The sequence below is a fragment of the Mauremys reevesii genome, linkage group 2 (assembly GCF_016161935.1).
Source record: "Mauremys reevesii isolate NIE-2019 linkage group 2, ASM1616193v1, whole genome shotgun sequence".
Taxonomy (NCBI): Eukaryota; Metazoa; Chordata; order Testudines; family Geoemydidae; genus Mauremys; species Mauremys reevesii.
The window spans coordinates 280,452,539-280,479,927 of NC_052624.1; the positions used below are offsets into that span (position 1 = coordinate 280,452,539).

The 27,389-nt window shown below is 48.3% G+C and overlaps 1 protein-coding gene across 23 annotated transcripts in view; it reads right to left on the reverse strand.

Moving 5' to 3' along the window:
• Positions 1-27,389, reverse strand: part of TSNARE1 (t-SNARE domain containing 1) — a 667,577-nt gene that overhangs the window by 351,500 nt on the left and 288,688 nt on the right. The window lies entirely within an intron of this gene.

Here is a 27,389-nt window from a genome sequence, read left to right on the forward strand (position 1 = left end):
TCATGGACAGGTCACGGGCCATGAATTTTTGTTTACTGCCGTGACCTGTCCATGACTTTTACTAAAAATACTGCAGCCACCCTAGTGGAGATTTTACTGTGCACTTAAAGGAAATTCAGCTGGGCTTCCCAGCTGGAAGAAAGCTTCTTGCAGGGTTTAGAATGGAACAAGAAAATGGGGAAGAACCCCCCAGAAAGGATTCCCTGTATCCAGAGCAAACAAAACTCTTATACACCTGCTACTGTTGAAAAAATTCAACATGTTTTGCCTGATTTAAAACCTACTCTCTCTTGCACTAACAGAAAAAGGAACAATTAATCTTGATTCAGCAAAACTTTCCGAAATCCCAGTCCTGAAAAATAATTAATTCATTTACAAACAAACAAGCACCAGAGAACTCAATTAAGTGATAATCATCACTGACAAATATACATACTGGGATACAAAACAAGACATCCAGCATGTTGGACTCCTGACATGATTTTCACTGCAGGACGGGTGCCCCCAGGGCTAAAGTCCCTTTCGTGCAGCCAAACAGATCTTCATGGGTTTGCAGGTGACTACACATGCTCCCTGAAAGATCAGCCTCTGTAAATGTTAACCCCCTTTCCAAGGATTGCGAGGCAGCTTCTTCTTATGCCATTCAAATGATTAAACGGAAACCAGTAGGAGATCTCAGAATGACATTACTGAAAGCAAGTTCTCTACAGCCCTTTCAGGGCCATAAGAGTCTCCTCTATGGCCCCAAAAGTACACAGTCCACCACACCCCAGAAAGCCCTCACATTCTTTCTAGCTGAAAAGAACTGGAAAGGAACTCCCTCTGAATTACAAACACTACACTCCTCCATTGAGGGGGGCAGCTGTGCCCATCAGTAAACCTAAGGCAATGCTCCAGCAGAGCCCAAGGACTCCATAGCACTCCCAACTGGATCCTCTTGAAGTCAACAGGAGCACAGGCTGTTGACCAGGGTTTCTAAAACAGGGGTCGCCGCTTGTGCAGAGAAAGCCCCTGGCAGGCCGGGCCGGTGTGTTTACCTGCCCCAGCCGCAGGTCCGGCCGATCGCGGCTCCCACTGGCCGCAGATTGCTGCTCTGGGCCAACGAGAGTTGCTGGAAGCGGTGGCCAGTACGTCCCTCGGCCCGCGCTGCTTCCAGCAGCTCCCACTGGCCCAGAGCAGTGATCCGCAGCCAGTGGGAGCCACGATCGGCCAGACCTGCGGCCGGGGCAGGTAAACAAACCAGCCCGGCCCGCCAGGGGCTTTCCCTACAGAAGTGGTGACCCCTGTTTGAGAAACTCTGCTGTTGACTGTAACAGGACCAGCATTTGGCCACAGGAAATGAGGAGGTAACATCTGTGGAGAGGAATCAAACCTGGGAATTCCACTTGGCATTACTACAGAGCGTTATCACTATGGGCCACCAGGACAGCCCATAAATATGGCTTAAAGATGATTTTAAGTGTCCTAATTAATGTGTATATTTAAAGCTTAGGTACTAAAATCCAATTAAGCACAACACAGAGTGAAAATTAATTCTTTAATTAGTCTAGGTTTCTTGCTAAATCTTTCACAGCTTAGTTTTCCATCAGCCAGGAGCACTGATCCTTCGCACTGCCACTTTGCTTTCCAGGAGAAAATGTCTTTACCATCTCCAGCTGAAATAGGAGACAACCTACAATTGCCCAAAGTTATTGTGGCCCAAGCAGTTAGCAAGGCTCTGAATATTGGCTGAGTTGTTTCCATTAGGAGAAGAAACTGAAGACACAAGTCAAATATCTCTTTGATGAAATCTTGTTTATTTACAAGGAATGTTCACAAAGTCCTGATTCTCTGAACACAGTATGAAACAAACACTACAGGCAGTTTCCTTGTTCTCCATTTGCAAGCAAGTCCTATGCCCCAAGCAGCTTTGTTTCTCTGCTCCCTCTCAGGGACATTCTCAGGATTCTCTTGCTTTCTGCCTCTCTTACAGACATAATGAATCAATTCCCTAGCCCCCGCATTTGCAACCAGTCGCAGGGCAAGACCTCAGATCACCCACTTAGCCCTGCTCAGCCTTTGCCACTGGGCTGATTTCCTTGGATGGCAGCTTCCATTGTCCCCAGCTATCTGGCTGAATAAAGGAGCTTAATTGCTTCTTCCATTTAAGCTTGAAAGGGTGCTTAAAGCGAAGGGGGGTGCTAAGTAGGTCTGTAATTAGCTATAGATCAAACCTGCTTCATGGAAGCCATTATTGTCTCCTAGCACAGCAATATTACCATCACCGAGGTCTGTGCTATGTCCTTATTAGTTTCTCATCTAGGAAGGTAAAAGGACTGTTCATGTTGGGGCACATTTTGAATCTGCTGCTTGTTCATTTTACATCTGTTTCTTCTACTGCAAGGCCTTAATTATTTATTTTGACAGCTTGCATTGTTTTGTGAACAATTACACTTTGACATGTATTGTGCTTAAAATAAGCTTGGCAACACAAATTAGGTTTCTAAATTCCCCACAGATTAATAAAGAAGAAAACATTTTTAGGGTGGCATGGTGATTCTGTAGGGCCCTTGTGTTTCTGTGTCCTTGCAACAGCCCTATAGAGGATTTTGGGGCATGGGGTCCCTTCTAAGCTGACATGGCTGCAGGTGAAAAGTGCCCCTGGACGAGAACCTCAAATCCTATCCTGAAAGGATCATCTCTAAAGTATCAGTAATAGGAGGAGGAGTACAAGAGCACCTAGTGACCCCAACAAAGATCAGGTCCCCTTTGTGCTATGTGCTGTATGTATACATAGTGAGAGACAGTTCCCTGCCAGAAAGAGTTTGCAGCCTCACTAGAAAACAGACAAAGGTGTGAGAGAAAGGAAGTGTTATTATCCCCATTTTACAGATGGGAAACTGAGTCAAAGAGTGATTAAGTGATTTGTCCAAGTGACACAGGAAGTCTGTGACAGAGCAGGGAACCAAAACCAGATCTGAATCCCCATCAAATGCCTTAGCATAAGATCGTTCTTTACTCTTCCATGTTTGGCAAATCTATGATCTCTCTGTTCAGATGATGAACTAAACCTTATACACATACTCCTAATACTTACACAAATCACCCCAGACTCTGTACTAACACTGCTGTAAACGGTGGTGTATAGGACCATTATTGTAGGTCAGCTGGGAAGCAGGGGAAGGCTGGGCGACCCTGAAGGAGGAGGCAGAAGGAGAAGGAAGCCCAGCCGGCCTGGAAACTGGGCGCCGTGCCCCCCCGCCCCCCGCCCGGCGCCCCCCCACCCCCGCCCCCCCCCCCCGGAACCCCCCCCCCCCCCCCCGCCCCCCCCCCCCCCCCCCCCCCCCGCCCCGCCCCCCCGCCCCCCCCCCCGCGCCCCCCCCCCCCCCCCCCCCCCCCCCCCCGGCCCCCCGCCCCCCCCCGCCCCCCGCCCCCCGTCCCCCGGCCCCCCTCCCCCCCCCGCCCCACCCCCCCCCCCACCCCCCACCCCCCCCCCCCGCCGGACCCCCCCCTCCCCCCCCCCCCCCCCCCCCCCCGCCCCCCCCCCCCCCCCCCGCCCCCCCCCCCCCCCCCCCCGCCCCCCCCCCCCCCGCCCCCCCCCCCCCGCCCCCCCCCCCCCCCCCCCCCCGCGCCCCCCCCCCCCCCCCCCCCCCCCCCCCCCCCCCCCCCCCGCCCCCCCCCCCGCCCCCCCCCCCCCCCCCCCCCCCCCCCCCCCCCGCCCCCCCGCCCCGCCCGCTCCCCCCCCCCCGCCCCCCGCCCCCCCGGCCCCCCGGCCCCACCCCCCCCCCCCGCCCTCCCCCGCCCACCTCCCCTCCTCCCCCGCCCCCCTCGCCGGCCCTGCCCGCCCCCTGCCTCCCCCCTCCGCCCCCCCCCCCTCCCCCCCTCGGGCGCCCCCGCCCCCCGCCCCCCCCGCCCCGCCCTCGCCCCCCCCCCCGCCCCCCCTCCGCCCCCCCCCCCACCCCGGGCCCGGCCTGGCTGCCCGGCCCTGGGCGCCGCCACCTCCAGCCGCCGGCCTGGGCTGGCATGGCCAGGGCAGCAGCAGGGCCAGCCCTGGCCCGGGCGGCGCCCGGGCCCAGCCCCCCAGGGGCCACCTGGCCCCTCCCTCCGCTCCCTCCTCTCCCTCCTCCTCCGGCATCCTCCGGCTCCCCCGCCGGCCCGGCCAGGGGCCCAGCCAGGGCCCAGCCAGCGGAGGGGGGGGAGAGGGGCAGGGAGAGAGGGGGGGGAGAGGGGGGGGGGGAGGGAGGGGGGGGGGGGGGGGGGGGGGAGGGAGGGGGGAGGTCAGGCAGGAAGGAGAGGGTTGGATGGGGGTGTGGAGGGGACAGAGAGGAGAGAGGGAGGGTGTAGAGGGGGGGTAGGGGGGGGGGGGATTATTGAGAGGAGGAGAGGAGGGGGGGGGGGGGGGGTAGGGAGGGGGGGGGAGGGGGGGGGGGGGGGGGGGGGGGGGTGTGTGGTGTGTGTGTGAACAGGGGTTGATGGATGGGGGGACTCCCTCGGGGGGGGGAAGGGAAACCCCTGTTAAAATTTTGGAGGGAGGAGGGAACCCGTTGTTAAAAATTTGGCAGCTCATCACTGATTGTAGGGTATTTTAACTTTTTTTTTTTCGTAAGGGATAGCAACAGAAGTTATTTTTGAGAGGAAAGACTACATGAAGATGACCAACTCACTTCACACAAGCTAGTGAACAAGTGGCAGATGATACAGTAAGGACTTCCATCCACTACTGGCCTGAGACAGAAATTCAGCCCTGTGGTAGTTAAAAACCTTGGACATGAACACACATGGTCACAGGAATTAAGATGCTTCCCTATCTCTCAGCTGAAATGTCAAACGAAGGACATATGCAAATATTCAGATCTGGTCCACACTACAGAGTTAGGTCAACGCCGAGGCAGCTTACATTGACCTATGTAAGTGCCTACATTTAAATTTCACTCCCACAGACATAACTTCACCGACTGCACCTTCACAAGCAGCGTAGAGTCAAGGTCAACGTAGTTAGGTCAATGAAGTATAAGTGTAGACACTGCATTGCTTATGTTGACTATTACTGTTTCAGGAGCCCTCCCACAATGCCCCACACTGACTGCAATCGATACAAGTGCTCTAGTGAGGACGTGCCCCACCAAAACAAGCATAGGCACCGACTCCGTGGGTGCTCCAGGGCTGGAGCACTCACGGAAAAAAATTGGTGGGTGCTCAGCACCCACCGGCAGCTCCCCGTGGCCCTGCCCCACGCCCCTGCTCCAGCTCAACTCCACCTCCTCTGCAAGCGCACTGCCGTGTCCTGCTTCTCCCCACTTCCTCCCAGCACTTGCGTCGCAAAACAGCTGATTCGCGGGGCAGGAAGGAGGGGGAGGAGGGGGAACGCAGCACACTGAGGGAAGAGACGGTGCCAGGGATTTGGGGAAGAGATCCAGTAGGGGCAGGGAGGGGGCGGAGTTAGGGCAGGGACTTTGGGGATGGAGTTGGAATGGGGGCAGGGCCCGGGGCAGGGATGGAGTGGAGTCAGGGCAGGGCCAGGGGCGGGGAAAGGGGGTGCAGGCACCCACCGGCACCAGAGAAAGTTAGCGCCTATGAACACAAGGATCAAATTGTAGACACGCACAAGCGATGTAATTACTGCCACGGCTGTATGCCGATGTAAGTTAAGTCAACCTAATTTTATAATGTAGATGTGGCTTCAGCATGGAGCAAATGAAAAGAAAGGTGCTGAGAGCTGAACTGAGGAGGCAGATATAGCTTAGTTACTTAGGTCTAATGGTCACAGCATGAATTCCTGCCTCCTAGTCCCAGCATTGCTACTGACTTGATGTGTGGTCTCGTGCAAGACCTTTGCAGATATGCTGTTCCAGTGGACTGGGAACGAGGACTGGGAGGCATGAGACTTTTCTTATCGTTATCTTTATTTATATTACCAAAATGACTTGAATTGTATCCTTAGCTCCAACATTAAACAGTCAAAACAGATGTGCTATGAGGCTTGACATGTCTCGAATATACTGAAAACCTCCGATATAGGTGCTGAATAAATGAAATGTAATAATATTGTCCTGATATGTTAGATCCACTTGGCATACACATATGTTCAAGCATACAAAGTCTGGTTCTGTTTTCAAATGTAACCTCACCATCAAAATTCCACACATTTTTCCCCCAGATCCTTTACTGATGGTTTCAAAGTAAGCTTTTTATCTGCTTCTGCGTTCTGTGCTGGGAATCATCTCCCACACAAGTGACACCACCACTTCCTGCTGTGGCCAAATGCATATTAGTGTTAATGCCACCACCCCCATAACCTGTGGAGAAAGCCTGAAGACACCAATTTGTTCTTTAAAAAGCGACAGAGTCTCCTGTGGCACCTTATAGACTAACAGAAGTATTGGACCATAAGCTTTCGTGGGTGAATACGCGTCTGACGAAGTGGGTATTCACCCATGAAAGCTCATGCTCCAATACTTCTGTTAGTCTGTAAGGTGCCACAGGAATCTGTGTGGCTTTTTACAAATCCAGACTAACATGGCTACCCGTCTGATACTTGACAATTTGTTCTTTAATTCCAAAGGATAATATTAATGTGCTATAAAGGTGCGGGACTCACCCCTGTGGCACCTCCTGCTGGTCGTCTGAGGAATTAGCTCATCCAGCCTCCGGAGCGCCCCCTGCAGGCCAGAGTCCCACTGCTGCTGGGCCCCTGTGTCCCTGGACTCACCCCTGTGGCACCTCCTGCTGGTCGTCTGAGGAATTAGCTCATCCAGCCTCCGGAGCGCCCCCTGCAGGCCAGAGTCCCACTGCTGCTGGGCCCCTGTGTCCCTCCCTGGACTCCGGTGCCCCATTATATGGGGTGCTGCCTCCTGGCAGTACCCCACAGATCTGGGGGTCTCCCCTCCCCAGGGAGCCCCACCCCCTATCCCCACCTCACCTCACCATAAGGCTACTGCCAGTCATTGTCTAGCCCCCACGCCCTGGGGCAGACTGCAGTATCAGCCACTCATCACTGGCAAGGAGGGTTTGGACCTGCTGCCTTGGCCTACCCCTGGGCTGCCCTCTGCAACCCCCAGTACCTGTTGGCCTTCTGCTAGGTCGCAGCCTGGGGCTTTCCAGGCTGGAGTCCCCCCAGCTCCTCAGCCTGTCCCCAGCCCTGCTCCACTCAGGTACCCTGCTCAGGTCCATCTCCCTCTACAGCTAGAGAGCAACTCTGCTCACTGGCCTTTTATATGGCCAGCTGAGGCTTGATTGGGGCATGGACATAGTTGTGGCTGTTTCCCCAATCAGCCGAGCCTTGCTGCTTTCCTAGCAGCAGCCCTCTCGCAGTCTCAGCCCTCTCCCAGGGCTGATTTCAAGCCCTTCAGGGCAGGAGCAGGTGACCACCCCGCTACATGTGCTAATTCACTTCACGCATCACCCAGTGCTTACAGAGAGAGGACACAGCTTTCAGATATTCATCAGGCCTAGTTAACTTTTAAATCAGGCACAAAACATCCTGCACCGTCTCACAACATGGGCTTACAGGCTTTCAGCTGCTTTTCAGCTACACAACCCCAGTGACTGCAAAACCTGAGGGATGAAAGGAGCTGTGGGAAGTTCAGCATGTGCTCCATACGATAATGTGCTATGATTAATATTACCGCTCTTACAGTTTGATACCTTGATGATGTTCAACTGAGGGAGTCAGGCAAGGGAGTTCAGTGTAACCTATTATTATACTTGTCACCACTGCCCGTACACAAACTTCAATTGTCTCTGCTCTAAAGAGCAAGGAGTAGTTGGCATTTTCACTGTTTACAAAAGACAGTTTCCTGTCCTCCCTCAGATAACCTCTTTCCCCCTGGTAACTTATCTTTGCAGTTCCCATCCCCATCACGGCCTAGTTCTGGAGAACAGAGGCACCCAAAGTCACTCTCTCTCTTGGGCCAAGAGCAGCCCACATTCTCCTAAAATGTTGAGTGCAGCTACCAACCAAAGCAGAGCACAGATCTCAACAGCTTGTAGGGGAAGATTTGGCCAAAGGTACCAGAGAAGTCCCTCTTCTTAGCAAAAATACCATGGGATCTCTAATGTCCAGGCAGAACTTTATTTTTAAAATCTCCTTTGAAAGACCCATCCCCAGTGAACAGCACTCGACGTCTCTACCTCAGAAAGATAAAAAGCTCCTGGTGGTTTCATGGACTCTGAAGGAGTGATCCTCCCCTGCCTTGCACCTGCTGTAGTCATTATACTCCCCCCCCTCCACCCCCAGGCACAGGTGTAAAAACGTCCCTGTTCTGACTTGCTTCGAGAGCCACAGATTAAAGTTGCTGAAGTGCAAAGAGTTATTAATATTTTTAAAGCAGGAAAACTGACTGAAAACCAGAAGCGGACTCTGATCGGAAACTCCGCAGGGGAACATCATGTACAACAGAGTTTCTCAAACAGGGGTCGCCGCTTGTGTAGGGAAAGCCCCTGGCGGGCCGGGCCGGTTTGTTTACCTGCCCCATCCGCAGTCCGGCCGATCGCGGCTCCCACTGGCCACAGATCGCTGCGCCGGGCCAATGGGAGTTGCTGGAAGCGGTGGCCAGTACGTCCCTCGGCCCGCGCCACTTCCAGCAGCTCCCATTTCCCTGGCGCAGCGATCCGCAGCCAGTGGGAGCAGCGATCGGCCGGACCTGCGGACGGGGCAGGTAAACACACCGGCCTGGCCCGCCAGGGGCTTTCCCTACACAAGCGGCAACCCCTGTTTGAGAAACCCTGATGTACAAAGCCTGCCTATCCCCTTCACTTCACAGGTATCCTTAATTCTGCCTTCCTTCCCATTTAACCTATGAAAGAGGTGGCAAAGCAAAGAGTGGAGAAGTTACACATTCCAGGCATGGATAAAGGGAGAGGGGACCCAGCATGTAAAAACAGCTAAGGCAGCAGACCTCTGAAAGTCAGCCAAGGTCACAGACACTTCTGATGAGCTGGAAAACGTATGGACTTTCATTGCTCAGGCTAAGGCTGTTGGCAAGTCACAACTGACCACGAAGTGGAAGACTGTATGGGAAGGATGGACTAGGGCATGAGAGAGGCTGCGTGCCACTGCTCTTCAGACAGAGATATGTTTGCCCACTGGAGCCCTGTTGCTTTTTAGTTTGCAGAGCTCTTACTCTGGATGTCTGCACAATGCTCCATGGATTTCTTTCTTCCCCATTGAGAGAGGGGCAGCTTTAACATGTGAACTCTGCATTCTGCCGTTAATGCCGATGGCAGCCATGTGTAAACACATTCCATGAAAAGTAAATAGTTACGCATATTACAAATAAATAGTCACATGACTTATAAAAACGGCTGCTCTGAACCAGCACCGAGTTATTCTGGGCCTGATTGTCACACCCTTTTGCGGCATGAATAGCTGCACAGAAATCAATGGGACTCAGTGTACAGGTGGCAGAATCTGGTCTGTATTCCCTATCATTCAAGCTATAAAAGATTTATATAGGAAAGAGTGATGAGGACTAAACTGAGTCACAGAAATTAACCTCCCCTCTTGCCCTAGTGGTGGTCCCCATGCTTTAACTCTTCTGTGGATACAAGAAAGTGGCAGTCTCCAGGGCTCTCACTCCAATCGTCAGATTCACTCAAAAGTCTTCCCGCAATAAGCCGTCAGAAAAGAAAATAGTTCTGGTCCCAGCAGCATGTAGCTGGGACATGTCTCCACATTGCCAGAGGGACAGGGGGCTGGGTGTGCATTGTGTTTCACACACTGTGATGGGCTGTTTACCCTACACATGTCACTAAAGGGTTAAAATGGGCAGGAGAGGCCAATTAACCAGCCTGCTTACATGCACGGGGTTGGCAAGGCTTAATTAGAAATAGCCCATCTGGGAGGGGAGTTCCCCCACCCCAATAACGAGCTGGGTGAGCCACTTGGATGGGAGAGACCCAAAGGGAGGGAGGTGGAGCAGCCTGGAAAAGGGCTGTGGAGAGGAAAGCAAACAGGCTTCTGCAGGAGACAGCTGGAAGCCTGCCTGGAGAACAGAGACCCTCCGGAGCTGCAGCCTGCTGAACCCGAGTGAGAGGAGGAGTGTGCCAGCCCGTAGGCTGACCAGAGTACAGAAGCCTGTGGTTAGAGGGTGTAGTGCAGCAAAGACACACCTGCCATGAGATGGCTGCCAGCTGAGCCCAACCAGGCTGAAGGCTTGGTCCTGTGTATATTTCTGCTGGACTTTGGTAAAGGACTCTGTGGCCCTTGAAGGGACAGTGCGCTGCCTGGAGGGCCAGGGCATGCTAATGGCCAGAGTTGGCTAAAGGACAGGGGAGGAAACCAAGGCAAAGGTGCTGCAATGCCACATCTGGCCAGGAGGCGCCATACTGGAGCAACTTTCACACATGCACACTTCCTCTCTCGCGCTCTGCTCCAAGTAAAATTATTGGGGCTCGATGCCAACCAGAGAGAAGTTGGGCATGAGCTCGTGGTGATGAGAACTTCGCCCTGGAGAAGGTAGCAGCGCTACAATATATCCATTCAGCCACAGGGCTACAGAGCAGGCCAACTGAGCACCAAAAGTGGGTGACACTGACCAGGGAAGGGGTGACCCGGGCACCTTGGAGATGCCCTGATTAAACATATCTTCTGGGAAGCCCCCAGTGGAATGGTGGCAGGGGAGGCTTAGGGCTCTCCCCTGGGGTACAGCTGCTCCATTTAGCACTGGACAACTCAAACTGCCTCCTGCACCACTCCCCGCCCCCAACCACATGGGAATGAATTAAGAACATGGAGCAAAATTCATCCTTAGAGTAACTCAATGGATTTACACCAGAGAGGGAAGTGGCTCACAGGTGTTCATCACAAAGAGATGATAGTGCCACCTGCAGCAGGTGGGGCTGATTCTTTAGGAAGCTCTAGTACAGTGGTTCTCAAACGTTTGCACTGGTGACCCCTTTCGCACCGCAAGCCTAAGAGTGTGACCCCCCCTCTTATAAATTAAAAACACTTTTTAATACATTTAACACCATTATAAATGTTGGAGGCAAAGCCGAGTTTGGGATGGAGGCTGGCAGCTCGCGACCCCCCCCATGTAATAACCTCACGACCCCCTGAGGGGTCCCAACCCCCAGTTTGAGAACCTCTGCTCTAGTAGCTGGAAAGCTATCAGTCCATTATTCTAAGACACTGGCTGCACAAAGCAAACCCCACAGTGGCTACATTCAATACACTCCTTTGGTTGGTTGGTTTTATACAGTCTCCAGCTGGCAAAAGAGGCCAAGGACTGAACTGACATGGAGTCTGAATTACCCCCTCAGATCTAGAGATCAGGACTGAGGCATGGGAGCAGACATGTGGTTAACCTGCACGGCTGCTGCCCGTCAGCTGCATCCTTCGGTTGAGGAAAGGGAGGACCTCAGTTCCTAGGTCTGCCTATGCAGCCCCTTTCCCTAGCATTGAAAGAAAAGCACTTCAAAACTATTTAATGACAGAAAACGGTAGCTATTGGAAAGCACAGTTGGATTATTATGCACCCCAGGAGGATTACCTTACACTCCTCCTCCTTTGTTAACCAAAAATGTGAGACTGAAGGAGAGGGGAGCAGGAGTTGGAGACAGTTAAAAATGGATTCTCTTCATCCCGATGGAGTTGTTGTTCTCAATATTATCAGAAGGGGGTGCTGGAGGAAGACATGTCTCCAACCACCTAACAGTTCTCTATTCTACTTGTGTACCCAGCAGTGTAACTAATTAGTTAATTATCTGTATGGCTCTTTGGAGATGAAAAACGCTATATATAAAGTGCTAGATATTATCGTCATTTGCCATGTATTAGTACATTCCTGAAATATTTTGCTTCTATACATTTTTAATTGGCTAACAAGTCACACTTGTGAAGTTATAACCTCAATCGGCCAATCAGATTCTGCCTGTCATAACACCCTTTGATATTATATTTCACGCCTGGGGGATGACTTGATTCCTTTTTTGCATCTCCAGTGCATACTGGGAACTGCTGCTTTATTCAGGGCGGACACACATTTTTTCAAGAGTATTGCAAGCAGTAGGAGTTATAGCATGTCTCTTGTGTGGTCACTTTACATGCCCAGTGGCCAGTTAAAGGCCTTTGATTTGCCTTATATACGGTAAAAGCAGCAAAGAATCCTGTGGCACCTTATAGACTAACAGACGTTTTGCAGCATGAGCTTTCGTGGGTGAATACCCACTTCTTCGGATGCAAGATATATATGCCTTATATACGGTAGAGAGCATTGAAAATTTGCCGTTCAGATTAGGACACTCAGGTACTGCCCTCTGCTAGTTCCCAGGCAAACGTCAGCTGCCCAAAGCGAGGGTGAAGTGAGGGTGGAGCCACTGTTCTGTGCCCACCCCATGCTCACCAGAAAGGCTTGCTGGATACAGAAGGAAGTGCAACCACCTCCTGTTTAAAGGGTGGCGGGGCTACAACTAGAGAGCACACTCACTGGGAGTCCCAAGAGAAACCGTGCCCGCATGTGCCAAAATTCCTCCTGGCGGCTCCAAGGTATACATACTGAGAGGCTCTAGCTGCGCCGCAGGTCAACAGAAGCTTTCAGTTTCCACTGCTACCAATGCAGCACTACATTTACACACAGGGTGTTTTGAAAAAGAAATAAACTCTGGTTCTGACGTCGACTAAGATGCCTTCTAACAACCCTTTTTATTTCAATCATTACTAGCATTGCTGTCCTGACGCTGTAAACACTGTGGGTGTTCTACATGCTGTATTTTGATATTTAAAAGACTGTTGGATAACACCAAGAAAAATAGCCAGTGCTTCAGCATCATGGTAATGAATGCAGGATATAGATAAATTTGGGTATATGTAATAAATCAAGCACACGGGCTGTAATGAGTTACTTCAGTCATAGAATTCTGGCAGTATTCTTTCACCTGATCATGTTACATTACCAATGGCCCTGAACCAAAATCCAGTGACTTCAATGGGTGTGAGGATCCGATCCTAACTGTTTTTATAGCCCGTTCATCACTGTGGTGCCTGGTATTATGCACGTTATTTTCCCTTTACATCTTTGCAGATATACATTCATGCACCAAACTAATTTGTTAATAAAATAATAAATCATATGTCATCAATGCACACTATAAGCTACAGGCTCTAATGGGGCTGCCTGCAGTGGCTATACAATCAGCCTTGTCCATTTTATACCTCTGCAAAGGGGGTGGATATGATACAATTAGGTACTTTGAGGCCAAAAGGTAGGCTTTGTAGGTTCAATAGAAAGATTTCCATGATTCTTTTATTTTTTCTTAATGAAGTCTGAAACTCAGAAAGAGAAAATGACTAGCCAAGAATTGACCCTATTCTGTCTATTGCCATTTTCCCTGTTGAGTAAAATATCACACTGATCAGCTATAAAAAGTAAATTAGATTAAAAAAAAAAACTATTTGTCTAAAACCACCCAAATCTAACGTAATAAACTGCATAAGATTTCCCCTCACCCCCAGTGAAAACCAGACAGTGTCTCTAACATACAGCACTGCCTCACTAATTCACTCTAATGAATAAGGGCCTGATACAAAGCCCATTGAACTCAATGTAAAGAAACGTGTTGACTTCAGCAGGCCCGGTCCAGTGAAGCACTTAAGATCATGAGTAATCATAGAATCACAGAACATCAGGGTTGGAAGGGACCTCAGGAGGTATCTAGTCCAACCCCCTGCTCAAAGCAGGACCAACACCAACTAAATCATCCCAGCCAGGGCTTTCTCAAGCCTGACCTTAAAAACCTCTAAGGAAGGAGATTCCACGACCTCCCTAGGGAACCCATTCCAGTGCTTCACCACCCTCTTAGTGAAAAAGTTTTTCCTAATATCCAACCTAAACCTCCCCCACTGCAACTTGAGAACATTACTCCTTGTTCTGTCATCTGCTACCACTGAGAACAGTCTAGATCCGTCCTCTTTGGAACCCCCTTTCAGGTAGCTGAAAGCAGCTATCAAATCCCCCCTCATTCTTCTCTTCTGCAGACTAAACAATCCCAGTTCCCTCAGCCTCTCCTCATAAGTCATGTGCTCCAGACCCCTAATCATTTTTGTTGCCCTCCGCTGGACTCTTTCCAATTTTTCAACATCCTTCTTGTAGTGTGGGGCCCAAAACTGGACACAGTACTCAAGATGAGGCCTCACCAATGTCGAATAGAGGGGGATGATCAAGTCCCTCAATCTGCTGGCAATGCCACTACTTATACAGCCCAAAATGCTGTTAGCCTTCTTGGCAACAAGGGCACACTGTTGACTCATATCCAGCTTCTCGTCCACTGTAACCCCTAGGTCCTTTTCTGCAGAACTGCTGCCTGGCCACTCGGTCCCTAGTCTGTAACAGTGAATGGGATTCTTCCGTCCTAAGTGCAGGACTCTGCACTTGTCCTTGTTGAACCTCATTAGGTTTCTTTTGGCCCAGTCCTCTAATTTGTCTAGGTCCCTCTGTATCCTATCCCTACCCTCCAGCGTATCTACCACTCCTCCAAGTTTAGTGTCATCTGCAAACTTGCTGAGAGTGCAGTCCACGCCATCCTCCAGATCATTAATGAAGATATTGAACAAAACCAGCCCCAGGACTGACCCTTGGGGCACTCCACTTGAAACCGGCTGCCAACTAGACATGGAGCCATTGATCACTACCTGTTGAGCCCGACGATCTAGCCAGCTTTCTATCCACCTTATAGTCCAATCATCCAGCCCATACTTCTTTAACTTGCTGGCAAGAATACTGTGGGAGACTGTATCAAAAGCTTTGCTAAAGTCCAGAAATAGCACATCCACTGCTTTCCCCTCATCCACAGAGCCGGTTATCTCATCATAGAAGGCAATTAGGTTAGTCAGGCATGACTTGCCCTTGGTGAATCCATGCTGACTGTTCCTGATCACTTTCCCCTCCTTTAAGTGGTTCAGAATTGATTCCTTGAGGACCTGTTCCATGATTTTTCCAGGGACTGAGGTGAGACTGACTGGCCTGTAGTTTCCTGGATCTTCCTTCTTCCCTTTTTTAAAGATGGGCACTACAGTAGCCTTTTTCCAGTCAGCCGGGACCTCCCCCGTTCGCCATGAGTTTTCAAAAGATAATGGCCAATGGCTCTGCAATCACATCCACCAACTCCTTTAGCACCCTTAGATGCAGCGCATCCGGCCCCATGGACTTGTGCTCGTCCAGTTTTTCTAAATAGTCCCGAACCACTTCTTTCTCCACAGAGGGCTGGTCACCTTCTCCCCATGAGAAGGTGTCCCACTGTCTTCACATGAATAAAGTTACTCATGTGTGTTTCCAAGATAAGGGCCTTAGTTCTGCACTCTCCTACTATCTTCCTTAAATCTGGGTGAAGAGTGGCTGACTTTGGATTGGTGACTGTATCTATGGCAATATCTAACCTGAAATTAAAAACCTGCAGCTGGTTGACTCAGGCTCGCAGGGCTGTTTAACTGCAGTGGAGATGTCTGGGCTCAGGCTGGAGCCTGAGATCTAGGACTATGTAAGGTGGGAGGTTCTCAGAGTTTGAGCTGCAAACCAAGTCGGAAAGTCTACATCACAGTTAAACAGACACTTGGCTCAAGCCCCAAAAGATGGCATGGGAGAGCCATGGGTGTCTAACAGCAGTGTAGATATACCCTCTTTGTACAGTGCCCAGCACATCCATGGCACTACAGTAATATAAAGCAAATAAACAGTAATAAATAATAATAATAATATATTGTGTACAAATTATAAGGAGTGTGGATTAGAGAAATTAGGTTCTCTTGCAACCCTTCTATTCAGAATAAATTATGTTATAAAAAGAGGCACCTGTTTATATTTTTAATTATTATAAATAATATTCTTCTGAAATGAATCCTACTCTTCATTTTATCCAGAAATTATTTGGAGCTCAGGTACGGTGTCTTCCAGGTGTCTCTGCACATTTACAATCATCGCATAATGTGCTAAGAATAGACTTTTAAATACAATATGGATTTATTGTTTTTTAAGGAAAAATTATTTATTTCTGCAAAAAAATTGATTATTCTATTTTTTTCCCCAGGAAACAAGAAGGGATACAGGAATATCTAGTTGTCTCTCATTCATCCTTAATCTCTCCCCTCTTTCATGGCAAACCCTCCATCCCATTCCACCCAGCCCACATTTCAACATCTCTTCAACCCTCACCAATAATGTCATAATGCCTACTCCCCTCTCTGTGCCTTCTCCCATACTATCCTTATCTATGGAATATCCTCCCCATTCCAGTTTACCAAGCCACCATGTTCTGCTGGTCCAGTGTCTCAGTGCCAATTCTGGTGGCTTATGTTCAGCTGATTTCAGTCCTAAGACTTTGCAGGCAGAAAGATATCACAGGGATGGATGTGGTATTAAAAACCTAAAAGAGTGTTCCACACTGAAGTCCCTCACTCAAGACTTCCTTCTTCTACAGTGCCCTCAACAAGGGATGTAAGGACTTATTATATTTAAAAACAAGCCCCTAACTGCTCAATCCTCCAAGGTTTCTTAGGTATCCTGTCTCCTCTGTGTCCATCATATAGGGCCAATCCCTGCAAATACTTACTGACACAGGGGCAGATTCTGACTCATACTTTGTAGCACCTTACTCCATAAGTAGTTCCACTGATTTCAGTGGAACCATTCATGGAGTAAAGGTCCTATTCACCGTGAGCAAAGTTATCACAATCTGACCTGGATGTAGTGCCACTGACTTCAATGGGATTACTCAAGGTATTATTTGCTATGCAAAAGAGGAAGTGTTTGTAGAAATGAAATTAGCTCTTTGGGGCAGGGACTGGGTACTTTTTCAGCTTGTACAGCACCAAACACACTATCAATGTTTAATAAAAAGGTTTAACCACAATTGACTCCCATCCAAATGTGATATATTTTCTCAGCATGCCTCTTCCAAAAAAAAAAAAAAACCACCCACAAAAACCAAACATAAATGTACACACAGTATAAAACAATGCACCAGATGAACACCGAATCTATACACGAAAAGCCATGTTTACAGTTTCATGCTATATTACACAGCAATAAATTATATTGCTCAGAGGTGCTTGTCATTAACACTGCAAAACAGCAAAGAAGAAAAAAATAGGGCCACCGAGGTGCATTTTACATTAATTCTACCCATCTGTACAGGAATAATTTCCTTTTGCTGATCAGGCACAGTGGCTCATGCATAAACCAAATCCCACCCCCTTCCCACCTCAGAGGCCCACTGGATGCAGCCGGAGAAGCTGCTCTGGAAGCAGTTCCAAGTGTTGCTTTATATCTGTATTACTAGGATGGGGAGATTGGCAAGATTGCTCAATTAATCTAAAGAAAATGTATAATTTCAGATAAATGAGAGAAGAATATATTGTAATGAAATCGGCTCTCGCTTTCCAAGGGCTGTAGGATTACTCTGTGCTGTGACATTTGTATTGTTACCTATCAGCTCTGTGTTCTTGGGGAACCAGGGAGCAGTACCCAGCTTGTCTGACTCATGGAAGACCTTCCCCGCCCGCCAGCCTCTGCTTGAAACAAAGCCAATCAGAAGAAAGAATTACAAAAAGCAATGAAAAGGCAGTGGGAGACACCTAAACCCTTCCGGACAAGGGTGACAGGATTAAGGAAACTCCCCTAGCCTCATTTGCATCGAAGAGGGGACAAGGAGGCATCTCCATTAGCATTCAGAATGGAGAACAGAGATTCCAAGGCAAGAACTGCACTGAACTCTGGGAACAGAAAAGCAGGGAAGCACGGCATGATGGGGGATCTCTGCCCCAGATGTCAATGAACCCACCTGCACACACCCAGTTCAGCAGTTATCAGACCAATTCTAGTAATAAAACCTTTATTGGCATCCAAAATACTGAAGCTGCCTAATTGCACTGCGAGCTCCCTGGAAGGAGCACCGCCCATAGCCAGGAATGAGCAGTTCCCATTGTCTAGCCTGAACAAAACAACTTTGGTAGCCTCACTTGAGCCACCAGTTTACCCATAAACAAATCTAGTGCTCTCCCTTGAACCACTGTTCTTTCCCTAGAAAAACTCCTGCCCATGCTCCAGTAAGTGCTCTGATGCCTGGATCCAAAATCTACATCCGTTCCATTGGGACTTCATCTTCTCCTGCCTGATCATACCTGGGGTTCTACCTGTCTCCAGCACTCCGGACCCTCAGCTACCACCACCTCCTGGGAACCCCAATGGATTCAAGCTTCACGGAGTGGTGAGAACCCAGCTCTCTCTCTCTCTCTCTCTAGGTATAGCTTTGTGACCCTGACTTGTGTGATTAGTTACAGTTTTCTAAACCTGACTTTTATAATCAAGTTTAAGTTAGATTTAATATTATCACTGTTTGGTTTGTTTGGCTCCTCTTGTATGGTTATTACCTGGAAATAAATAGCGTTCATGATTAAGCTAGTTGCTTCTTTCTCTCTCCCCCCTTTGGGGGTGTTTTTCAGCAATGCTCCTCATACATAAACTAAAGATCCCTGCAGCGCCCAAAAATCCTGTGGGCTTTGCTCATCAAGGGGGTTACTACTAGAACAACTGTAACGTGAAAGTGGGGATAGGAACATACTGAACCTGGGGCATATGAGGGTGACAGCTTGGAAGTGCTGAATCCAGGGACATGTAAGGGGTCAGCTTGGGAGTGCTAATTAACCCGGTCCTCTCATTAACGCTCAGTTAATGTGTGTGTGTGTGCGTCTGATTCTGGGGCCGAAAGAACCCAACCCTGGGGAACATAGGTCCTGCAGGATAGCTCCACTGAACACAAGTGACACAAGCAGTACAGTGATAGAATTACAGGAACTCTCCAGAAGAGTAACCCTAATAAATGAGCATACCCCAAAGTAATGGGCAAACCTGGCAATAGTATTTAGAAACATTTTCACAGACAAATATAATGTATTTTGCTACAACTGAAACGCAGTTGTTGCTGATGAATAAGTACATCTTTTTGGGTTTTCCACTGTTTTTCTACCCACTAACCATTAACAATTACACACACACACACACACACACACACACACACACACACACAGAGTGAGAGACAGATACATGAAAATACATGACAAATACAGTCCATCTTTTGGCTTCTCCCATAGTTTCACCTTCAGAACATGTGTGACATTCTTGATTAGGCCGCAGACACTAAGAGCACCCATTTAATCAATGAACCTGCAGTCCTGAAATGCATTATCTCCCCAGTGCATACAGCTAACATAGGAAATCAGCACACACATTACTAAACCCTTTCAAGCACAGAGATCACAGTTGTGTGTTTGATAAGAGCTTGGATATTTCTCTGTGACAATCTGTCCCTCTGTACCCCATCAACAGCATGGTGCCTAGAGATGTCCTGAAGCATTTCAAAGGATGCTTCCTGATTTGGGAGAAGTGCCAAGCAACGCTTTGTCTGGCTTGCGTGGAGGCCCAGAACATCATTATTGTCATGACCCAACAAGTCATCCTGAGAGTAAGAGCAACAAATTACGCAAACTAGTTTCCCATTGAGTGGACCGATCCCTTTGCAACTCCATTTGGCAAATGTTTTTGTTATCCACACAAACCCCACGCAAGTCAAGTCACAGGCCTAGTAGTCATCGTTCAGTACAGTCACTTCCAAGTTTTCTGCTCTCATATTTTCTTCTCTCTTCTTCCTCTTCTTTCGTCCCCGCAAGTAGAAAACCTTTTTGGCAAGTGTAATGCTAAAGGCAGCACTGGCAAAACAGATGTTCTTTTTCAATTGCCCATCTCCCAGGCATAATTGGTTGAGGTTAGACAGATATAAAACAGACAAGAGTAGGAAAAAGGGAACATTTCCCAGCCCATGTGGGAAAAGAATCCCCAACTAGATTTGGAAATACATTTAATTATTTTTCTAGATTCAGTTAAGTTCACTTTTTTAATGATCCAATTAATATGTTTTGGCCATTAATCTAGTTAAAAATAAGTAACCTTTACCCCCGTTATACTGCTCCCTTGTTTTTGGCAGCTTGTTAGTTGGTCACTCAGGCATAGCTAAGGAGGAAAGTGTGACATTCAAAGAGCTGCTGATGCCACGTTAGAAAACTTGGAAAAAAACATCTCTACTTGGCTTCTACTTCTATTTGGAAATTATCTTGTCACTACATGCTCTGTTTTCTGGGTATTTCCCCACCTTCTCCTGTCCCATTACGTAGGGCCATTTGCATGAAAACAGGACCTTTGGTACATGGGAGTTCATCTGATCCTGCTTTGGTCTAGTTCATCATAATCAGGCATGGATTAAAGACTGATCCAAGGAGTACAACTTCAGTCCCTGGGCTGGGTGGGCACTTAGATCAACAGAGATGCCAAAGCAAAGGCTAGGGTCCACAAGCAGGAAGATGGGAAAGAGAGAGAGGGGAAGAAGGGACCTGGTGAGGATGGAGGCTGCTGGGTCAGGACTAAAGGTCCTTCTGGGCAGAAGACAGCAGAAAGAAAGATACATCTTTGAAATGGGAGAAATTCTGGTGGTTTCAGGCCTTGGTTAGCCTCAGGCTTGGACTGTGCTACAAAGTTAAAGTCAATGTCTTACATGATACATGGCTGTTTGTTGTGTTACTGCTAAGTCAAATAAAAGGCTGAAATAGCTCTATAGGTTACAGCTGGCATGGTCTTGTCACCTAGGAATGTGGGGGAAAAAAAATCACACCCCCAGGCAACATAACTATTCCAGCAAAATAGTCACAGCTATGCTGACAGAAAAGTGTTTCTGTTGACGTAATTCAGGTTGTTTGGGAGGTAGTGTCGCTACGCCGGCAGAAGAAATCCTTGTGCCAGTTTATGCTGCATCTACACCAGGGGGCCTCTGCTGGCTTAACTATAACAACCAAGGCTCTAGCATAGACAAGCACTTAATCAGCCACTGTTGAGAATCATCTTCACAGCGGTCAATTATGATGTGACACAGAAAATTATGTCTTTTGTTACGGAATAATCAGTGGGCATGGGTGAACTTCTAAGACCCAAATATCCTGAAATCATAGATATTAGAGATGTATGAGAACTAATTAAAATTACGGAGTCCACCTTCTTCTAGCCAGTGCAGGAGTATTCTCTATAGCAAGGGTGGGCAAACTACGGCCCACAGGCCGCATCCAGCCCATCAAAACCTTTTAATCTGGCCCTCGAGCTCCCGCTGGGGAGCAGGATTGGGGGCTTGCCCCACTCCTGCGCTCCAGCCAGGGAGCAGGGTCGGGGGTTTTCCGCATGGCTCCCAGAAGCAGCGGGATGCCCCCCCCCCCCCCGGCTCCTACACATAGGGTCAGCCAGGGAGCTCCGCACACTGCCCCCGTCCCAAGCACTGCCCCCCTTCCCCGCAGCTCCCATTGGCCAGGTACTGTGGCCAATGGGAGCTGCAGAGGAGGCGTCTGTGGACAGGGCAGCACACGGAGCCTCTTGGCCAAGCCTCCCCGTAGGAGCCAGAGGGGGGACATGCCACTGCTTCTGGGAGCTGCTTGAGATAAGCGCCGCCTGCAGCCTGCATCCATGACCCGATCCCAGCGCCCCAACCCCCTGCCCCAGCTCTGATCCCCCTCCCAGCCCATAGCACCCTTCTGCACCCCAAATCCCTCATCCCCAGCCCCACCCCAGAGCCCATTCCCCCAGCTGGAGCCCTCATCTCCCTCCCCCACCACACCAACCCTCAAGTCTGTGAGCATTCGCGGCCCGCCATACAATTTCTATACCCAGATGTGGCCCTCGGGCCAAAAAGTTTGCCCACCCCTTCCCTATAGCATGTTTTAATGTGGTTTATGTATACATTTTTGGAAGCTGATGTCCCTGCTAATAAAGCCTCTGGTCTGCCCTGCCTGAGGACTGGGGCCGTGGAATGTGCTCGGTTCCCGAGCTCTGAGAGCCTGGGTTCCCAGACTGTAGCTGGCTTTACCCTACCTGAGGGTTGGGCTTTAGACTGTTGGTGCCCTGCCCCGTCTGAGGGCTTGGGCCCCTGGGTCACTCACTGCTCGACCCCGCTGGAGGCATTGAGCCCCGAGCCTGCTAACTTCCTCCCTGTCTAAGGCTGTTATTCCAGGGGCGTGACAGCCAAGAGGCGTGGCCTCCTTCAGAGATTGATGGCGAGGAAGGGCCAGACGTGCCTACACGGTTACAGAACTCATGTCATAAAGCTCAGTTTTAGGAGCTTCCAGTAACTGTCAACTCCCAGAATTCAATACAATTTTCTCAACTTCAAAAAGTGTATTAGTACGACAATGTATATAAGTGATGCTGAAGAGTGGCCACTCTATCTGCCTTTGGGGGTGGGAGAGACGGAGGGAAAGAGAAAAAAAAAGGCAAGTGGGAGTATGTGTGTATAAGAGACTGATACCAAGTTTTCAAACCTGATCAGATAGTAAATGGTGGGATTGTTCTCCAGATTTTCCATATCTAAATTCAATTAGAAACACAAAGACAGAACAAGGATGATTGCCAAATGGAAAGCCAAATGCACAGATAAAGAAAAGCTGGTTTCATGCTAATGTTTTAAGTTTTGTGAAGAAAAAGAATCCTATTTCTGTAAAATTCAATTCATTATTTCATATCTTTATAAACAGATAAAAATTCAAACGTCACAAGCAGCTAGAGCAGGGGCGGGCAAACTTTTTGGCCCGAGGGCCGCATCAGGTTTCCAAAATCGTAAGGAGGGCCAGTTAGCGAAGGCGGTGCCTCTCCAAACAGCCAGGCGTGGCCCAGCCCCTGCCCAGGACTCCAACCCCTACTGCTTCTCACCCCGACAGCCCCCCGCCCAGGACTCCTGCCCCATCCAACTTCCCCTGTTCCCTGACCACTCCCAGAACCCCCACCCTTGACTGCCCCCTGCCACCCCATCCAACCCCTCCTCTCCTTCCTGACTGCCCTGCCGGGACCCCTGCCCCATCCAACCACCCCTTCTCCCTGACTGCCCCTGGAACCCCTGCCCCTGACTTCCCCCCACTGCCCCATACAACCCTTCTTCTCCTTCCTGACTACCCCCCGGGGACTCCTGCCCCTATTCAACCCCCCTGTTCCCCGCCCTCTGACCACCCTGACCCCTGTCCACACACCCCCAACCACCACCCTGAACTCCCCTGCCCTCTATCCAACCCCCCCTGCTCCCTTCCCCCTTACCGCACTGCCTGGAGCACTGGTGGAGCCAGCCATGCCACTGCGCAGCACAGAGCTCAGGGTCAGGCCAGGCTCTACAGCTGCTCTGCCTCAGGAGCTCGCAGCCCCGCCGGCCGGCGCATTGCTCTGGCGGCCGAGTGAACTAAGGCTGTGGGGAAGGGGGAACAGCAGGAAGGGGCCGGGGTGTAGCTCCCAGGCCAGGAGCTCAGGGAGCAGGCAGGAGAGTCCCGTGGGCCATATCATTTTGCCCACCTATGAGCTAGATGAAGGGACCGGGATTTAGGATTCCTGGGCTTATTACCAGATGTGTAAATAATTCACTAAGTAACCACAGATAATTTACTTAACCTCCTTGTGCCTCAATTTACTCATCTTTAAAATGGAGAGAATATTAGCATCTGTAGTTTCCTCACTGAGGATTTAATTAATGTTCACCTGTACAGCATTTTCAGATCCTTCAGTGGATAAGGGCAAAATGTTATTCGCTTTCCCCAATATCATTACCAAAAATAAATTGAGAAAAAATACCCATTAAAAATGTCAGTGTCCTTTTTAAACCTCTAACTGAGAATTATAATTGAAATGCAAACTGACCTTTGCATACTGTACAGTATGGCTAAAATGTTGCTAAAATATATAATTCTAGTGGGGACAGCAGGTGAACTCACTACTCTCTGTATTGCAATTATCTCATTTTCTTCGATTTATAGTCTCCAAATAATGCAGCACATCTGTATTTTCTCACTGCATTCTAGCTGCACATCATCCAAGAGGGTTTTAGGGGACTATCAGCTCTACAATCTAAATCTCGTCAGCCTGCTACTGTGACTATCCATTGGGCAAAGAATTGACTTGTTTAGGTCCTCTCCCATCCCAAGTTGTCTCATTAACCAGTATTAATCCATGTTCAACTCCATTTGCAGCCAATTCGCTCAGATGCTTAAGTGTTCCAAATCTTTCTTTAACCTATTGAAGAAAGGGACTGCCACTGTTGTCTATGCCCTCTGATGTTGTTTTATTGATTACCCTGATATTCTGTACCATGGTCCGAAACATTTATAGTATGGCACCTGTGATGAAATACACCAGGCATCAGACACTCAACACCTGTATTATTTGATCATTATACTGAAATGAGCGATTGCACTCAGAGTTACTACCTTCTAACAGGAAGCATTCACAGAAAATCAGGGGCATTAACCTCTTTCTTATCTTCATGACTCCAGCCACAGCTGTTAGTCTTCACAGTTTTCGATCCACTTCAACATTATTCTTCCCCATTGTGATTCAAGTGGTCTGAGAGCGAGGGGCACTGTCTAGTGGCCTGAGTACGTGTCAGAGGCTCAGGAATTATTGCGTTCTACTCCACGTTTTGAAAGTGACTTCCTACTTTACACCGAGGAAGATATAATATCACTGCACTTCAGAATAGTGGCACTGCCAACCCCAAGTGATCGGAAATCATGCATCAGGCTTCCCCAAAATCATGAGACTGTCTTAAAAATCAAGAGATTTAAAAAAAAACAAAAACATTGGCCTCTATTTATTTGCCTTGTGGCTTTTGAGCCTTTATGTTACACTGTGGTCCAGCTTTTCTCCACAACCACAAGAGTTTAGAAACTTAGTAGTTTTTTTTTATCAAATAGTTTCAATAGTTAGTAAATTTAGCAAAAAAAATATGAAAACCAGTGCAGAAGAAGGATATAGCAAAGTAATACTCTCTTGGAAATCCTAATTCTTTTGTGGTTTGACTTGCCTCAAAAGTTAATATATGCAGATAAATGTGCATATACTAACAAGTAACAAGGTTAACCACTAAACAGGTGGCTAACAGACAAGTAAATGCAGTGATTCTAAAAAGGTGCCTTGGCGTCTCTCCTTCTGTCTTCCTATTTTTTTGTCCAGCATTACGCAGATGTCCTCCACTCTGCTCCTTCCCTACAGTATATTCTCAAATGATTTTTCTAGTTTAGTTTTAAGTTACTCATATGATGTTGTTTCCACCAGTTCTCTTAGGAGACTCCTCCATGGTTTAAAAGACTGCATGTCAGCCTTGACTAAGTTTTGTTTTGCTTAAAATCAACCCATTATTCTGCGGGTATAACCTACACCTTCCTTCCCAAATAATTGTTGCCGTTCTTTAGCTAGATAGTGGTTCTCACCATGCAGAGTTTTAGAAGTGGAACATTTATGGACTCCTCTATTACACAAAGGACTAACTTGTAGGAACCGCAGTATTATTACTAAGCTAGATTGATTTCTTCAACAACGAACCACACAGCACACCATCCCACTATTGTACAAAGTATACATTTAAACAAACAAACAAAAAAACTGCTTGCCTAATTATCATAGAATCTCAGGGTTGGAAGCAGCAAAGAATCCTGTGGCACCTTATAGACTAACAGACGTTTTGGAGCATGAGCTTTCGTGGGTGAATACCCACTTGGTCGGATGCAAGTAGTGGAAATTTCCAGGGGCAGGTATATATATGCAAGCAAGAAACAAGCTAGAGATAACGAGGTTAGTTCAATCAGGGAGGATGAGGCCCTGTTCTAGCAGTTGAGGTGTGAAAACCAAGGGAGGAGAAACTGGTTGGAAGGGACCTCAGGAGATCATCTTGTCCAACCCCCTGCTCAAAGCAGGACTAATCCCCAGACAGATTTTTGCCCCACATCCCTAAATGGCCCCCTCAAGGATTAAACTCATAACCCTGGGTTTAGCAGGCCAATGTTACTTCAAACCACTGAGCTATCCCTCCCCCGTTATATCAGCATATGTTCCAGAGAACATTAATTGCTTCCATAGACATGCTCCAAAAATGCCACAGCCCAACAATCAACATCAAAGGATCAGAAGAAATGCCAGGCTAGTTGAAGGGCAGAAGCTCCTGGCTTTAGGGATGACATAAATCTCAAGAAATAAAGGAGACCTCACATAGAGCCAATGTAAGTATTTCACTGAATATTAGCATGTTTGGATTAACATGTCAGCCCCTTAAGAACTTGACTGCAAAGGGAATGCCTGGCCCTGACAGCAACATATACCGTGTGTGTATACATGAAATATTAAGTAATCATCTTCCCACAAGCCCCTTTCCATTCTATCGATGAACTGCACTGTGCAATGTGCAACCACGGGGACTACAGTTTACAAGGACCCAAGACATTTCTTTAAAGAGTTTTTGACCTAGGGGTGTTTACAAAAATGTGCCTAAGAATCCAAAGGTTCGTCACTGCAGTTAGCATCTAATAATGCAGCATTTTCCAAGCTTTATGCCTGTGGACAGTCTACATCAGACTACAAAACTATTGTCCATTGCTGGCAATGCCAACAGATGGTGAAAGTCAGCTTGCTCTCTTTCTGAACAGGAGGGCGATGGAGAAGTGATTAAAACTTTTAAAGCCATTTTTCTTTAGCCTACTGAACTATCGTTTCATGATACCAAGTTATAACTATGTAAGAAATAAAGCAAAACAACAAAAATATCAGTTTTCTGTTCAGGGAAGCAGAAGAGAAGACTTGAATATTATTGAAACGGTGAGATCAGAATGGGTAATAAATAAATTAAACAGTCTGAAGAAATAAATAAGAATAAAATAATCAATCAATCTACACTGTACATTTCACCACAAGATTTCAAAGTACTTTTACAAAGGTGGGTCAGTATAATCTCTATTTTACACAGAGCAAAAACGAGACTCGGGGAAGTTAAGATTATCATTTCTAAACTTCGGATAAGTAGCTTGATTTTTAGCTATGCTGGGAACCTGCAAGTTCTACTGAAGCTAGGAATATGTATGTTTTAATTTTAGGAAAGACAATTGGAAGAAAACTGGCCCAAGGTCACACAGCATGTCAGTGGCTGAAATAGGAACAAGATCCAGTTCTCCCAGTCCAGTGTTCTAACTATTGACTCTCAGCTCTCATCTTTAATTCAGCCACGGAGCTCCTCCCCAGCTAATTAATCCTAAATTGGGCCTGGGGCAGCTTCCAGGTGCGAACAGGAGCCCTAATTGTTCTCCGGCTTCAATTAACCCTTTCACTGCCAGCGTGGGGGTAAACACCTCATCACTGTCTCCCAGGCAGGCTGATTTTTTTTTTTAAATGGCAGCTGTTTGAAGCCACCTGGGGGTTGGAATGCTAAGAGAAGTCTCAGAGAAGCGGATTAATGGCCAGAGGACAGATGAAGTGGTCAAAGGTGTGCGATAAATTTATTTTTCTGAAGTCCCCCAGTTTATCACATGCTTCTGCTATTTATCATACAGATGTCACATTTCTGGTGGTTTAGGATTCTAAAGGATAAGAGAT